Genomic DNA, 18,642 nt, shown 5'->3' on the forward strand with positions numbered 1-18,642 from the left:
GCTTGGTGTATCCGAGATACGAAGAGATGCGGAAGAGTACATTGGCATACGAGAAGGGCGTGCACGACGCTTCCAAGGGATGAGACGCCAGAAGGAAGACTGCTTGAGGAGAATGCCGGAGTTGGGTTTCGGTGAACTCAATTCAGGACGGTTGGAATATCACCCAAGCGACCAGACAAAAAATTGGTCAACCTGGAAGTTGAATCGAGTCCAAGCACCGAGACTAGGTCCAAGTGCTGAGACTCCAAGTGTCTGGACCAGGTCTAAGCGCCCAGACCAGTCTTGGCCAAATCAGCGAGTCGTTACAGCAAGGATCAACACAGAAGTCCGAGTTAGCCAACTCCAGGCACTCAAACTGGGTCCAGACACCTAGGAAGCCAATAATCTTTAAAGAAGAGATGTTGTGAAGTGGTTCGAGTCAACCACGTCCAGGCATCTAACTACAAAAGAAAGCAGGATTACCGACGTACGGCTTTACAGACGGAATTTTAATTCCGTCGGTAATCTTTAATTTTACCGACGGAATCATTCATTCCGTCGGTAAATTCTATTGGCACCGGCGGAAGGAAAAATTCCGTCGGTAAATCAATGATTTTACCGACAGAATAATTCAATCCGTCGGTAAAATTAAAGGTTACCGATGGAATTTTAATTCCGTCGGTAACGCTACCTAAAAATCCCTAACCCCTTCGCTTGTTCCCTCATGCGCGCGGTCGACTCCTCCGTTCTCCCTGATCCTGATCGCAGGTTAGCCTTTCTTTTTTTTTTCTTTGTTTTCTCGCGATCGGTAGTTGCCGCCTGCCTACGCCCACAAGCGGCAGGCCTGCGGTCGCCAACGGCTGTGCCGGCAGTTGTCGGCCGCCAGTTGGCTGTTGGCGGCTGTGCTGGCCGGTAGCTGGCTGCTGGTGGCTGCTGGTGGCTGTGCCGGCCGCCAGCTGGCCGGCAGGTTGTGCTTGTTGCCGCGAGCAACTTGTCATTTATTTTTGTTATAATTTTTGAGCTAAATTATTTTTATTTTGTAAACAGGTAGCATTTGCTGCTCTTCTCCGGTTGACCTACATCTTCAGGTAAAATTTACTAAATTATATTGTATGTCATTTAACATGGTTAAATTTATAAATATGTTATGTTAGTATGTTAATTTATAACATAATATAGTTCGTTTGTTTGTTTTGTGTTAGTATGTTAATCTATGTTAATTTCTAGTTCTCAATATATTAGTTTTAGGTGAAAATGTCTATGAACAAAGCTTGGATGTACAATCGATTAGAAAAAGAATTTATCATAGATGATTTTATTACTGAAGTTGAACAGTTTGTGAACTTTTCTAAAAGTCACCCCGAATGTATGAATGGTGCTGAGTTACGGTATCCATTTGAACGGTTTTTGAGAAAATTAAAAAATAATGTTCGTAACAAAGCAAGAGTTGAAGGGTCACTATGCAATGCTTATCTAGTTGAAGAAGCATCTTCTTTCTTCTCCTATTATTTTATTGATAGTGTGCAAACAAGACATCGTAAGTGTCCTAGAAATTCTGATGATGCTTATCAGCCGATAGATCCATTGATGCTTTGTATTTTTAAATTTCCTGGTAAGTTAATGGGTGCATCGCTTTCTAGATGGCTAACCAAGGAAGAATATCATGCTGCAAGAACATATATACTCTTAAATTGTGAAGAGGTCAAACCATACATAAAGTAAGTAAACTTCTTAAATCAAACATTTATCCTTCGTTTAATGAAGATCTCATGGCCCAAATGCGGGCGATCGTGACTTCTTTCACCTAGGCATCATAGGGTTCTGAGTCACAGGAGACTCAAGATCCATCAGACGGTGATCATTAGCTTTTTTGAGGTTTTTTCAATTACACTTTAGTTTTTTATTTATTATATAGAATGTGAGCCTGTTTTGATGTTATAATATGTTTATTTCTAAAGGTTTTCTTACTATATGTTTCAGGAGTGACGTTTAGTCCTATTTACATATTGGCTCTTCACTATATTATTTGCTCATTTTTGTTCAGGTATTATTATTTCATATAAAATTCATTATACATAGATATGCAAACTGTTTATTTATACATCATTTTGTATTTGTCTTTCTACAGGATTTTCTTTATGATTTCGCATTCTTGTATTATTTGGACTACATTCTAGTTCGGTATGTATTATGTAAACTTGACTTTAGATATGGATATATGTCGAATATATATTCTGTAGATTTGCTTAGCTATGGATTGTATGGAAAATATTTTTTTTGGTGGATTTTATTAGTGTGTGATTGTCATATGATATATATATGTGTGTGGATTATATTTGATGTAAATTATATTTGTTGTGTGGATTGTATGATACCATCGACTGTGATGGTTTGTTTATATATTTGGAAAATGTATATGGGAACAACGTGTAAACGAAATGAATCTGTGAATTTTTTTTTTGATTTCCCGTCGGAATACCAACGAAACGGGTTCCGTCGGAAATTATTGAAACCACAGATTTCGATAGGTTACCGACGGAACTAACTAGTTTCGTCGGTGATTACCGACGGAAACGTTGATTCCGTCGGTATATTTATAGTTTCCCGACGGAACAGTAGGTTCCGTCGAGAGATTTCGTACTGTTCCGTCGGGAGATTTCTGCCATTTTGCAAACTGTTATTTCCATCAATATCGACGGATATTTAATTCCATCGGTATATATTGCCGACGGAATTATGTTTTCAGTTGGGAATCTTGGGTCGTCGAATATTTTACAGACGGAATTTATTCCATCGGAAGTCTGTCGGTACGGGCATGTACCGACAGAATACCGATGGATATTTTCCATCCGTAAAACTGCTTTTTTTGTAGTGTCTGGATCAGATCCAAGCTCCCAAACCAGATCCAGGCACTCGGACCAGGTCCAGGCACTCGGACTAGCTCCAAGCACTCAGACTAGATCCAGGCACCCGGGAGTGTCACGTCAGCCAACGACTAACTTCGATAGTGGGTTATAAATAGAGTTCTAGTGCTCAAAGATCAAAATAACACACTCTATACTTTTATTTACAAATCTTGTTTTTACTATTTTGCTCTTAATTACTTTAAAAGGCTACTCCTCCTTCTTTGAAGGAGATCTTCTACTGAGCTTTACATCGCTTTGAATTAGCAACCTCCCCAGTTGCAAACCAAGAAGAACCAAATGATGGGAAAAAATTATAATGTATAGACTACAATTGTTGGGGTTGCAAATATGGTCCCGCGTTGAAAACACATGAGAATGATCATGGATTTATAAGAAAAAAATATCTCCATTGGTATGAGACCTTTTAGGTGGAGCTTAAGAGCAAAAATCATGAGGGTTTAGGCCTAAAATGGACAATATTAACTATTGTGGAGATATCTAAATTTCTTTTAATCTAACAATTGATATCAAAGTAAGGTCGCTCTTCACCGGACTAATCCCAAAAGAAGCATGTGCCAGAGCCATGATCCAAGATTGAACCATATGGGTGAAACCTTGAACAAAGTAGAGGAGACCCTGAGTAGATCAAGAGTGACTCAATATTTGAGGGGACCCTGTGGTCCTTTGTTTGAGGGAGGGATTGTTGAGGTTGCAAACATAGTACCACATTGAAAACATATGAGAAAGATCATGAGTTTATAAGAAAAAGATATCTTCATTGGTGTGAGATCTTTTGGGTAGAGCTCAAGAGTAAAAATCATGAGGACTTAGGCTTAAAATGGATAATATTATATCATTATGAAGATATTTAAATTCCTTTTGGACCTAATAACAATTTCTATCTTATAAAGAAAGGAAAGAAATTCTAAAAGAAAAGAAAATTATAAGATTTTTAAACCGGCTTAAAATACAAAAAGATAATAATTATTAAAAATAATAATAATAATAATCTTCATATACGTTAATGAAATTGGTTACCTTCAAACTCAGAAGTTTAGCATTGACGTTGGTGGGGGCAGTGTGATGTTTATGAGATTAACAAGGTAAAATCAAGATCAAAGATTGAGAGAAGATGAAAGATTACTTTCTTCCTTTTGGGTATACTCAAACTTTGTTCTAGGGATGATTATTTTCGTCATGGAGGATGATAACTTCGACGCCTGAGATGACTTGGACGGATTCAAAGATAATTTAGAGGAGAAATTTGACCTAAAGGACCAAGATGAATAAGAGTTGGATGAAGAGGACAAGTATGAAGAGGTTGAGTTCAATTTGCTAAATCAGAAGGATCATATGACTCATGGAAAACCAGCTTCAACAAGGTGATCGATCTGGCTCTATTGTGGATGTAAAAGTGCTTCATGAAGTATTAAAGAGCCCAAATTCTGAGACATCCTTCTTGGTTAACCAATAAAAGGAAGCAGAGATAGAGAATGTTGCAAAATATTCTACTTTGGATGAGAATGCTGCAGTGGAACCTGCAAGAGCAGAAGCAGTGATGCAAAATGGTGGAATACCTTTGCTTTTGGAACTTGCTCGATCTTGTTGGGAGGGTGTATAGCAGAAGCAGTGATGCAAAAGGATCAAGTCATGATAGAAGAACTTTTAGCGGTGAAGGGGTTGCATGGTATTTGCACCAGTGATTTCAAATACTTTTACCACTTAAATTTGTCGAGAAAGGTGAATATTAATGACAATAATGGATACAAAATTTTAATCAATTAGAATTTATTATATTTGGCATACAATCAAAATAATCAAATAGGGAAAATCATATTTCCAAGTCTATTATATTATTATATTTATAATTATTACGATTATATGTCTTATTTAATCTTTCCATTATTGTTTTGAACAATTTGTATAAATAAATTTATTGACTTTAATAATAAAATTATCAAAAAGCTTTATATTATTTCTTTCCTCTACATATTGATTCCAACATGGTATCAGAATCATCTTCTCTTCCTCTTAACTTTCTTCTTCCAAATTTTTGTTACAGCAGTTACAGAAATTTCTACATCGAAGTTTGATATCATCGTCTACAGTGCGGCAACCTCAGCAATTTCGACAATAACAACTTTTCTTCTTCTTTCATCAACAACTCTTTTTTATCGACGATAACAACTTCGATAATATTAATCATAGTAAGGTAAAATTATTATTTGTTCATTTTATTTACCTTTATATTTTTTTCTCTTTCTCTGTTTTTTTTTTCTCTTCCGTTTCGTTTAGAAAAAAAATAAAAACAGAAAGAAAACCGAGCAAAAAAAAAAAAAAGGAAAAAAACGTGCCGGAAAAAAAAGCAAAATAAAAAACAGCGAGAAAAAAAAAAGCAAAAAAACAAAGAGGGAAAAAAAGCAAAAAAAAAAAAAAAAAACAGAAAAAAAAAGAGAAAAATAGAGAGAAAAACAAAATCCAAAAAATAGAGAAAAAAATAAAAAAAATAGAGAGAGAAAAAAAAATCTTTTCTCGAGTTTTATTATTTTTTTTTATCTTTTCTTCTAGTATTATTCTCCTATTAATTAATCTTTTTATTCTTTATTGTTTTTCCTCTCCATCATAGTAAGTGCTTCTATTCACCACCGATAGCTGCCTAAGTCAACGCAGAAAATCCTCTGCTTTCTATCGCCGTCGAAAAGTTACTTTGTCGCCCACAACAAGTGGCCATCACCATCCACCAAGCTTCTGATTTGTCGTTTCCGTTGGATAGCAAGGTTCTAGTGTCAAGTATTATTTTCAGCCACCGAAAATTCTTCCAGCAAGGTCTATTACTATCAAGTGACGAGTTATTTATTTTCGATGTCTGATACTTAATGTCATCAAAGTGGCCAAAAACAAATGTTAGACCGATTTCAAATTTGTCACATCGTTCGTCATACTGATATTCATTGCTCTAGAAGATTTGATTGGTCTCATAGTCGGAGAAGATGTCAAATATAATTTGTCTCAAAGTTGGGCATATTGGTATTCAATGTCTTAAAAGATTTGACTTAAATTTTGCTGTTGGTCCTGCAGCATTGGGACAAATAACTATTTCACAAGGAGAGCATGCCTATTCAAATCGACCACCACCTTCTTGGCATTCTACAGCACAGTCATCTCATACTGGAGCATTCTCACATTCTATCTCTCCTAATATAGTTTCATCGATTCTTGAGAACCCAGATGACATCCGGATTCTGGAGCAACTCATCATGTTACACCGGAATATAATATTCTCACACAAGCTTTGCCTTATGATGAACCCGACATGGTACAAATAGGTAATGACTCAGGTTTGCAAATTACTCACATTGGAAACACATCTTTTCATTCATGTGGTCGTACTTTTCGCATCACAACACTCTTCATGTTCCTTCTATTACTAAAAATTTGCTTTCCGTCTGTCAGTTTGCTCTTGATAATAATGTGTTCTTTGAATTTCATCCTCATCATTATCTTGTGAAGGATCCCACAACAGAAAATATTCTACTTCGAGGAAATATTAAAGATGGTCTTTATCATCTTCAGCCCACCTATACTAATGCATTTGTTGGAGAACGCACTGATAAATTCTCTTGGCATGCGCATCTTGGTCATCTGTCTCTACATGTTGTTCAGAATATCATTAACCAGTATGGTTTACCAATTTCTTTAGTCTCCTCTTCTCATTTATGCGAAGCTTGCATAAAATCAAAATCTCATAAATTACCTTTTGTGTTTTCTTCTCGCACTTCTAATTTTCCTTTAGAAATTATTCACTCTGATGTGTGGGTTCCCGCTTCTATTCTATCTAATCAAGATTTTCTTTATTATGTTATTTTTATTGACAATTTCAGCAAGTTTACTTGGATTTTTCTTATGAAAAGAAAGTCTGATCTCTTTGATATTTTTGTCGCTTTCGAAAACAAATTGAGCGCTATTTTGATCGTAAAATCCTCTCCCTTCATTCTATTTGGGGTGGAGAGTATCAAGCGTTTCATCGTCATCTTACTTCCTCTGGCATCATCCATCGAGTCTTTTGTCTCCACACTCCTGAATAAAATGGATCCGCCAAGAGAAAACATCGTCATGTGGTTGAAATTGCCTTAGCTCTTCTTAATTATGCCTCGGTTCCACTTAAATTTTGGGATGATATCGTCCAAACCGCAGTCTACCTTATCAATCATTTACCCACTCCTCTACTTCAAAATAAGTGTCCATTGGAAAGACTTTATAATTGTCTTCCAGATTACTCCTTCTTTCGTATCTTTGGTTGCGCATGTTATCCTTGGCTACGACCTTACTCTAAGCACAAGTTAAACCCTCGCGCTTTACAATGTGTTTTCATTGGTTATAGTAATTTGCATCATGGGTACTGTTGCCTCCATATTTTGATCGGTCGGAAATATATTTCTCGACATGTTACTTTTGATGAATCTCTATTTCCGTTTGCAATTACTACCTCAAATTCTCCTTCAGATAATCAAGGCACTATCTAATATTACCAAGCAATATACTAGAAGCCTCACATATTAATTCATCAAGATAAATTGAAAGTACAAGGGGGGATGGTATCTTGGGTCCTGCTCTATCTCCACAAGTTCCTGTAAACTTGGCGGCTAATGGTGATCCTCTCTAGTTTTGATTCTCATCCGTCTGACCACTCATCTCTGAGTATCTCTGATGATGATGTTCCTCGGTGGATGCTTTCTCTAAGCGATATTTATGCACGATGTCAACCTGTTTCCACTCGTTATCCTCTTCCACGTGCTCTTATTGCTTCTTCAAATTTTGTTGAACCTTCTAATTTTACACAGGCAGTCAAAGATCTAAATTGGCGTGTTGCGATGGCTATAGAATTTGATGCTCTTCTTTGTAATGCAACCTGGAGCTTAGTCCCTCGTACCCCATCTATAAATATTGTGGGCTCTAAATAGGTTTACCGAATTAAGTATCATGCAGATGGTTCTATTGAACATTACAAAGCTCACCTTGTTACTAAAAACTTTAATCAATAGCCAGGTATTGACTTTAATGATACTTTTAGTCCAGTCGTCAAAATTACAACTATCAGATTGCTACTATCTATAGCTGTAAGCTCCAATTGGCCAATACATCAATTAGATATTTCCAATGCTTTCCTTCATGGACACCTTGAAGAAATTGTTTATATGGAGCAACCTCCTGGATTCATCCACCCGCAACTTTCAACACATGTGTGTCAACTTCAGAAGTCTATATATGGTCTTCGACAAGCACCTCGTGCATGGTTTCATCGTCTATCTACCTGGCTTCATACTCAGGGATTTTCTGGCTCAAAAACAGACTCTTCCCTATTCTACAAATGTAATGAGAAATTTTCAATATTTGTTCTGATTTATGTGGATGATATATTAATAACTAGTAGTGATCAAAACGACATTACTACTTTACTATATCTTCTCCGTCAAGAGTTTCCTATTCGGGATCTTGGTAATGCTCATTTTTTCCTTGGCATAGATGTCTTCTCTCTCAAAGCAAATACATTACTGGGCTCCTATAACGAGCTAAAATGGATGGTGCACGTCCTATCTCCACAACAATCATTGAGGGTGGTTTCACTACACACCTTCATCCTCCTCTTTGATATCTGACCCCCAAATCTACCGTAGTATTATTGGTGCCCTACAATATGTCACAATTACACGACCTGATATTGCTTTCACTGTGAATCGTGTCTGTCAATTTATGCATGCTCTTACTGAACATCATTGGGAAGGTGTTAAGAGAATTCTTCTGTAACGACCCAACTCTTGGGTACTAATCTGTGAGTCGGATCGCTACATTAACTACTGAAGCTATTGTGCGAAAAACTGGGTAAAATAAAATTTCACTAACTGACTCGGTTAATCTGACAACTGATACACCCATGCTGTTATAAGGAAGGATTCAAGACCCTTTTCCGATTGGTGTACATGTGCTAAGGAGGATACTTGACCTCCCATTTGAGCTAGGAACTCAGAACTAACTTCCCAGCTAACTGCTGATCGATCCACGGATCGATCAAACTTGCTACGATTCTGTGCCCTGCTGGATCGGTCTGCGGACCGAACCAGCAAAGGCTGGATCGGTCGGCAGACCGATCCAGGCACCTGGAAACGCTGGATGCTCTCTGTTCGGTGCTGGATCGGTCGGACGACCGATCAGATAGCATACAGTAGCATACTGTATGCCTCTGGATCGGTCGGCTGACCGATCCAGGATCCTGATACTGCAACGGATCGGTCGGCAGACCGATCCAACTCTGATACGAAATCAGAGTTTCTGATTTCAGAACTTTCAGGCACTGGAACGTACCACAACTCACAGACATAGGTTCTAGATACATGAAAAACAATCTAACATTAACCTACGTGCGTCCTAACCTGAACAAACTGAATAGTGCATAGTTTTACTGGATTAAAACATTTAACCAGCTAAGGATTTAAACCACAAACAAACTAACAATGTAAATACTGGAATTAAGTTGTTTCGACCCCTAGGATCTTTATTCCAAACCCCTTGCACACACACACCTCCATAGCATTGTCCTCCAGCCTCCGTTAGTCCAATTTTCTTTTACCTGTATCTGCAGTATAAGAAAAGTAGTACCTGTAAGCTTAAAGCTTAGTAAGAAATCATCTACCTCACAAAAACATGCAATGATGCAAATATGATTTTAAATCATGCTGTTTAAAACATATGCTGGATATACTGAATAAACTAGCATGGCATGGCATATAAGCATACAATCATGGCATATCTAAACCTGAACATAAAAACATGTATAACAACTGCACATAAAGTTATCATGCATATTCACAGGGAAAAACTAAACTGAAGCATGATACTGAACTGCGCTAAAACTGATCTTAAACTATAATCACTGGATTAGATCAAGAGTTTGAAAGCTAATATCATAATAAGTGAAAATAGTAATCATGCTGTTTGGGCCTAGCAACTGTACTTGATATGCGCGCATCCCTAACTAAACCCGGGTTTGCAAATCCCGAATTTAGTAGGGTTAACTAGGTTATCTAAACCTAGAACTAGGTTATCTAAACCTAGGGACCGACTATGGGAGCCCAGCCCAATGGATATCTAATCCAGTACAGTGCCACTGAAAATAAAATACTGAATATAGCTACTAATTGCTTATTTTGCTGTTTCTAGGTTATCTGAACCTAGAGCTAGGTTATCTAAACCTAGAGGCGACTGTGGGAGCCCACCCATTGGATATCTGATCCATATAAGCTGTAATAAACTGAGAATACTGAATAGATACTTCTAATGTATCTAACTAAGCTGTTGAAGATGCATATGGTGCATTTTTACTAAACTAGCTATTTTATCGAACACTTAGTGTGCCCTAACTCTCCTCTCTATTAGGGAGACCACCTCTAGGCACCCGACAATGTCTAACCTCCTATCTGAAGAGAGAAAACGTGTCCGGCCCATCTAAAGGTGTTCAACTAAATCCCTAATCTGCGAAGAGAATTAAATACACCCTAGATATCGATAAAAATCTGCATACATCCTAACTAGAACATAAAAACTCAATCGGAAGCTATTATACTGTAGGTGAGGGGTTTCTTACCTCCTATTCGTAATTTCTTACGATTCTATTCGCTAAAATTCCGGTGGAGATGATCTTCTCGACGATCCGTTCACGTCTTCGCGTTCCTCTCGCGGAGAAGAATCTTTTTCGTGTTGGAGTCGTCGCTGGAAGATGATCCCTTGAGTCTAGCCTTGGTGCACCGAGAGAAAGAGGAGGAAGAGAGGTTGGCGTCGGTGAAGGAGGAGAGGGAGGATCGGCGGGATTAGGTTGAGGGAGAAGTTGCCGAACCCAAAATAATTAAACCAACCCAACTTAAGTTTATATTTATATTAAGTGGATTATTGAACCCAACTCTAATATAAATATAATTGGTTCCTCTTTCTTTCAGCACGGCCCTGCTGGGTTCACCGGTTACTATACATTATCCCTAAACCATAGGTCTCGGGTTCGATTCCCGCCTAAGCTATTTTGCGGTTCTATTTATTTTTGCTGTTTCCGCTACTCGGAAAATTCCGGAAAAATATCTAAAAATTCCAGAAAAATCATAGAATGTTTCTAAAAATAATTTGAGAATTTTCGGGCGTTACAACTCCCCATACCTTATAAAAAGTTCGTCCTCGAACTTAGAATAATTCTGGGTACTTCTGTCTCATACTGGCTTCTGACTCCCAAGTTGCCTCTTCTACTGTGTGACTGTGCCAAATGACTTTGACTAATGGTACTTCCTTGTTCCGCAATTTCTTAACTGCTCGGTCTATTATCTGAATAGGCCGACTATCATAGAGGTCTTCGGATGATGCTGAGGGCTCAATCACCGGTGGCATCCGGGTATGCTTCTTCAGCATAGAGACATGAAATACATTGTGGACAGCTGACATTTCCTGGGGTAGCTCTAGCTCATATGCTACCTTGCCCACTCTTCTGCTGATAAGGTATGGTCCCACATATCGGGGACTTAACTTACCCTTCTTCCCAAAACGCATTACTCCCTTCATGGGAGCTACTCTGAGGAACACTGAATCCCCAACTGAAAACTCTAGGGGTCTACGTCGGGTATCGGCATAGCTCTTCTGGCGGCTCTGAGCTGTCTTTATCCTCTGGCGGATCTGCTGTATAGCTGCTGTGGTATCTGCTACTAGATCTGTCTGAAGCTCTAGTTCCTTCTGTTCACCACTCTCATACCAGCAGATTGGTGATCTGCACCTCCGCCCATAGAGTGCCTCATAAGGTGCCATGCCGATAGTGGCCTGATAACTGTTGTTGTATGCAAATTCTGCTAGACTCAGATATTTGCACCAACTTCCCTTGAAATCTAGGGCACATGCTCGGAGCATATCTTCGAGTACCTGATTTACTCGCTCTGTCTGACCATCTGTCTAAGGATGGAATGCTGTGCTGAACTTTAACTTCGTGCCCAATGCTGACTGTACACACTCCCAGAAGTGTGATGTAAATCTGGTGTCTCTGTCTGAAATAATGGTACATGGGACTCCATGAAGTCTGACGATCTCCTGGAGATACAACTGAGCTAGCTTCTCCATGGAGTAGGATATCTTGATAGCTAAAAAGTGGGCTGATTTAGTCAACCTGTCGACGATTACCCAGATGGCGTCAAAACCATTCGTGGTTCTGGGCAGTCCCACTATGAAGTCCATAGAGATATCCTCCCACTTCCACTCTGGAATACCACTCTGTAACGACCCAACTCCTGGGTACTAATCTGTGAGTCGGATCGCTACATTAACTACTGAAGCTACTGTGCGGAAAACTGGGTAAAATAAAATTTCACTAACTGACTCAGTTAATCTGACAACTGATACACCCATGCTGTTATAAGGAAGGATTCAAGACCCTTTTCCGGTTGGTGTACATGTGCTAAGGAGGATACTTGACCTCCCATCTGAGCTAGGAACTCAGAACTAACTTCCCAGCTAGCTGCTGATCGATCCACGGATCGATCAAACTTGCTACGATTCTGTGCCCTGCTGGATCGGTCTGCGGACGAACCGGCAAGGGATGGATCGGGCAAAACCAAGGTCTCGATCGGTCTGCAGACCGATCGAGCGAAACGGATGCTCTGTTCGGTGCTGGATCGGTCGGACGATCGATCGAGATAGCATCTGATGCATCTTGTATGCCTCGGATCGGTCGGTGGCCGATCTAGGATCTGATCTTGCGGATCGATCGGCAGACCGATCCAACTCTGATACGAAATCAGAGTTTCTGATTTCAGAACTTTCAGGCACTGGAACGTACCACAACTCACAGACATAGGTTCTAGATACATGAAAAACAATCTAACATTAACCTACGTGCGTCCTAACCTGAACAAACTGAATAGTGCATAGTTTTACTGGATTAAAACATTTAACCAGCTAAGGATTTAAACCACAAACAAACTAACAACGTAAATACTGGAATTAAGCTGTTTCGACCCCTAGGATCTTTATTCCAAACCCCTTGCACACACACACCTCCATAGCATTGTCCTCCAGCCTCCGTTAGTCCAATTTTCTTTTACCTGTATCTGCAGTATAAGAAAAGTAGTACCTGTAAGCTTAAAGCTTAGTAAGAAACCATCTACCTCACAAAAACATGCAACGATGCAAATATGATTTTAAATCATGCTGTTTAAAACATATGCTGGATATACTGAATAAACTAGCATGGCATGGCATATAAGCATACAATCATGACATATCTAAACCTGAACATAAAAACATGTATAACAACTGCACATAAAGTTATCATGCATATTCACAGGGAAAAACTAAACTGAAGCATGATACTGAACTGCGCTAAAACTGATCTTAAACTATAATCACTGGATTAGATCAAGAGTTTGAAAGCTAATATCATAATAAGTGAAAATAGTAATCATGCTGTTTGGGCCCAGCAACTGTACTTGCTATGCGCGCATCCCTAACTAGACCCGGGTTTGCAAATCCCGAATTTAGTAGGGTTAACTAGGTTATCTAAACCTAGAACTAGGTTATCTAAACCTAGGGACCGACTATGGGAGCCCAGCCCAATGGATATCTAATCCAGTACAGTGCCACTGAAAATAAAATACTGAATATAGCTACTAATTGCTTATTTTGCTGTTTCTAGGTTATCTGAACCTAGAGCTAGGTTATCTAAACCTAGAGGCGACTGTGGGAGCCCACCCATTGGATATCTGATCCATATAAGCTGTAATAAACTGAGAATACTGAATAGATACTTCTAATGTATCTAACTAAGCTGTTGAAGATGCATATGGTGTATTTTTACTAAACTAGCTATTTTATCGAACACTTAGTGTGCCCTAACTCTCCTCTCTATTAGGGAGACCACCTCTAGGCACCCGACAACGTCTAACCTCCTTTCTGAAGAGAGAAAACGTGTCCGGCCCATCTAAAGGTGTTCAACTAAATCCCTAATATGCGAAGAGAATTAAATACACCCTAGATATCGATAAAAATCTGCATACATCCTAACTAGAACATAAAAACTCAATTGGAAGCTATTATACTGCAGGTGAGGGGTTTCTTACCTCCTATTCGTAATTTCTTACGATTCTATTCGCTAAAATTCCGGTGGAGATGATCTTCTCGACGATCCGTTCATGTCTTCGCGTTCCTCTCGCGGAGAAGAATCTTTTTCGTGTTGGAGTCGTCGCCGGAAGATGATCCCTTGAGTCTAGCCTTGGTGCACCGAGAGAAAGAGGAGGAAGAGAGGTTGGCGTCGGTGAAGGAGGAGAGGGAGGATCGGCGGGATTAGGTTGAGGGAGAAGTTGCCGAACCCAAAATAATTAAACCAACCCACCTTAAGTTTATATTTATATTAAGTGGATTATTGAACCCAACTCTAATATAAATATAATTGGTTCCTCTTTCTTTCAGCACGGCCCTGCTGGGTTCACCGGTTACTATACATTATCCCTAAACCATAGGTCTCGGGTTCGATTCCCGCCTAAGCTATTTTGCGGTTCTATTTATTTTTGCTGTTTCCGCTACTCGGAAAATTCTGGAAAAATATCTAAAAATTCCAGAAAAATCATAGAATGTTTCTAAAAATAATTTGAGAATTTTCGGGCGTTACATCTTCGATATCTCAAAGGCACTATTCTACATGATCTTCTTTTATATCGTCAGTCTTCACGACAGTTGATTGCCTATAGTGATGTAGATTGGGTTGGATCTCCCGAAGATAGACGTTCTACTAGTGGATATGCTATATTTCATAGACGAAATCTTGTTTCCTGGCTTTCAAAGAAGCAACCTACAGTCTCTCGCTCTAGTACTGAAGCTGAATATAAAGCTATCGCTAACGCAATATCAGAAATTATTTGGCTACAATTTTTTCTTTCAGAATTATACTTTTTCCCAACTGCTACGCCTAAAATATGATGTGATAATATTGGAGTAACTTATCTTGTGGCAAATCCTGTTTTTCATGCTCGTACCAAGCATGTAGAGATTGATTTTTATTTTGTTCGCGAGCGTGTGGCGACTCTACAACTTTTGGTTTCTTATATCTCTACGGAAGATCAAATTGCTGATATATTTACTAAACTATTATCTAGACAATGTTTCATCAAGTTAACACTCAAACTCAACGTTCAGGCACTCCCGTTGAGTTTGTCGAGGGGTAATGACAATAATGGAAATAAACTCTAATTGATTTCAATAAATTGAGATTTATTATATTTGGCACACAATCAAGATCGACATGAATCAAAAAGGGAAAATCATATTTCCAAGTCTATTATATTACTATGTTTATAATTATTATGATTGTATGACTTATTTAATTTTTCCATTATTATTTTAGACAATTTATATAAATAAGCTTATTCGTTTTAATAATAAAATTATCAAAAAGTTTTATATTATTTCTTTCCTCTACCTATTGATTCCAATAAATATATTTTTGGTGATTAAGTTGGGTTGTAAGAACAATTTCAAAAAGGAAATTAATGATACGGAACACAAGAAAAAGTAAAGCCAAGCAAATCTCAAGATCATACATTGATCAAATGGATACAGTAAATTTCAAAATTTTAATGTATAAGGTCAACATACTTTATCATCTAGATCAACGAAGATTTTTAAAATCTAACAACTACTAGTAAATTTTGTCGATTTGATATCAAATGATCTTCCTCCTAAGCTACCATCTGAAACTACTTTAAATTAGAGGATGTATTCTTTCAACCTGAGGCAACTAATGTAGAAGGATCCGATGATTTTTATTATTATTTTTTGATAATTTTCATTTTTTTACTAATTTTTTATTTTTTTATATTTGAGGTATTTTTAGTAATTTATATCTTTTATATATATTTTAAAATTTTGAGCCGATTTTAGGATTATGAGTTTTTTCCTTTCTGTTAGTATTTTTTCCTTTCTTTACAAGATAGGGATTGAGGTCCATATGTTAAAATTTATTTCCTTTTTTTATGTCTTAGGATATGAGTTTATATAAACATATTTTAGCTGTTTAAAAATTATCCATGGTTATTAAATAAAATTTCCTTTTTATGGAAAAATCTAGAGGACAATGGGTTTCTCTTCTTGCCTTCTCCTCAAAATCCCCTTTCTCGTCAATCCAAAGGATAATTGCTATCTTGTCTAGCGTCAGTGTGTCATGTTACATGCCATGAAATTATATCATATATTCATATTGTCATGAAAAATGATTTATGTCATGTCATATCTACATCATTTAAGACATGATAGATTTTTTTTATTGAAGTTATGTATTTGATATATGATATATACATTTACATGCATTATTTCAATTCTTTATAATTAAGGACAATATGACATTGGTTGGCATCCTAGGTCCATTAGTCAAATTAGAGTGTTTAAATAAAGATGTATGATCCCTTAATTTATGGAAAACCTATTTTACATCTCACAAGACTATAGGATGACTTGTGTGTATATTAAGATACATAAGATATAAGTGAGATGTTAGAATAATGAACTAAATTTAAGATGCAATTTGATGTATCAAAATGAGCTTCAACTTCATCAAACCAAATGGATTTAATATTAACCAATCATGAAGAAAGCTAATGTGCAAGTGATGTATATTTAGTTCATAGATCATGGTTGGAAATTGTGTTTAAAAACTATTTTAAAATTATTTTTAAAAAATTTGGTAAAATCTATTTGTTGATAACAATCACCATTGATTAGTAAGATACAAAGTTAAAGTGAAGCATTAAAGTTCTCAATAGTTTCCAACTTCGTACCATTCTTGGAAAATAAGATGTATTTTTATAGGAAATTATTTTTCCTTGATATTATTTGACATAAATAATACTTATATGAAATTTCATGATTTTTTAAAATAGTAGAATTACTTATACATTTTTAAAATTCAATCTAATATATTATAATTTCATAATTTTAGGCTACTAATCAATTGGTAGCTGTATTTTTAGATGAAATGAGTTTATTTTAATTGATTAAGCCACCCCTAGGTATGGTAACTATCATTAATCCTCTGTTATGTTTGGATAAATATTCAAAGGTGATTTTCTAGATAAAAATGAGAAAGGGATGTTAAAAAGCGGATGCTAAGAATTTAAGGAAAAGGTTTAGATTCAGAGTTAAATTTTTAACCTTATTACTTAAATTTTTAGGATCTTCTAAAGGTTTAAGAACTCTAAATTAGTGTTGATGCAATGGTAGAAGTTGGAGCATGATTTGAGGGGGAGGTCCACCTTGAAGGCATGAATTGGAAATGATGGGAAGAATTTGAAGGATTGAGAAGAAGGATAATGGGTATATGCTCAAGGTTGAGCATTGAAGACAATGGAAAATAGGGAACCTTCATTGTGATGTTGGAAGTTTGGGATAAATCTTGAGAAAATATTTTTGATGTGCATTAAAGGGGGAGAATGTAGGGTTTAAATTAGGAAACTCTCATTCATGCTTTGGCATGAGGAGAAGGGTGAAAAAGGAAAGTTGGTCTAATGAGTCAGCTTAACTTAAACATATTGTCAAACATCAAAAACGATAAGATTATTGGTGCAATCAACCTTAGGTCAAAGTTGACCAAGCTTGGGTTCACTCAAGTTTGGGTTTTGATATTTGATCAATACGTTAGTAAGATGTCAAGTAGGTCAATGTTGACTGAATACTTAGTGATTGAAAATCCAATGGGAAGTTGGCAAGAGAAAAGTCTAAATGGGTCAAGGTTAACCGGACACTTGGTGATCAGAAGTTCAACGGATAGTTGGCAAGAGAAAAGTCAAAGTAAGTCAAGCTTAACTGAACACTTGGTGATTAGAATTCCAATGGAAAGTTGGCAAGAGAAAAATCTAAATGGGTTAAGGTTGATCTAACACTTGGTGATCAGAAGTCTAATGGGTAGGTTGTAAGAGAAAAGTCCAAGCGGGTCAAGGTTGATCGAACACTTGATGATCAAAGGTCCAATAGGAAATTGGCAAGAAAAAAGTCCAAGTGGGTCAAGGTTGATCGAATATTTGGTGATCAAAAGTATAATGGAAAGTTGACAAGAGAAAAGTCCAAGTAGGTCAAGGTTGACCGGATACTTGGTGATCGAAAGTTTAACAGGTAGTTGGCGAGAGAAAAGTCTAAGTGGATCACGGTTGACTGGACACTTGGCAATCGGAAGTCCAACAGGTAGTTAGCATGAGACATGGAGTTTCGGTAGGTCAAAGTTGATAAGATACTAAGTAACGAGGAAATTCTGATAGAGCAAACTTTCGAAAGTTATAACTTTGACTCAGATAACAGAACGACGTGTTTTTAGGTGCAAAATGGAGCTCATTCAAAGATCTATATTTTTACCTAGTAAATTGATTGCACCAATCAATTGATAGCTTATTTCCAACAAATAGAATGCTTCCGAATCAATTGGCCTAATTGATTGGAAGCAATCAATCGATTTGTGAGTCTCATCAATCGATTAGTAAGGTAAAAAATAGTCATTTTGCATATTTAAACATCTGAATCCAACGTGTTAATCGATTGGTGAAGTTATCAATCGATTGATAGGCAAAAATCAGCCTGAATGCAACCCTATAAAAGAGGTTTTCATGAAGATTTGAAGGGGTCGGTTCTTGAGGGTTTATAGACGAAGTACTACTATATTTCCCACCACCAAAAGACAATCCAAAGTAACTATAGAGTAAGC

This window comes from Zingiber officinale, chromosome 6A (assembly GCF_018446385.1).
Source record: "Zingiber officinale cultivar Zhangliang chromosome 6A, Zo_v1.1, whole genome shotgun sequence".
Taxonomy (NCBI): domain Eukaryota; kingdom Viridiplantae; phylum Streptophyta; class Magnoliopsida; order Zingiberales; family Zingiberaceae; genus Zingiber; species Zingiber officinale.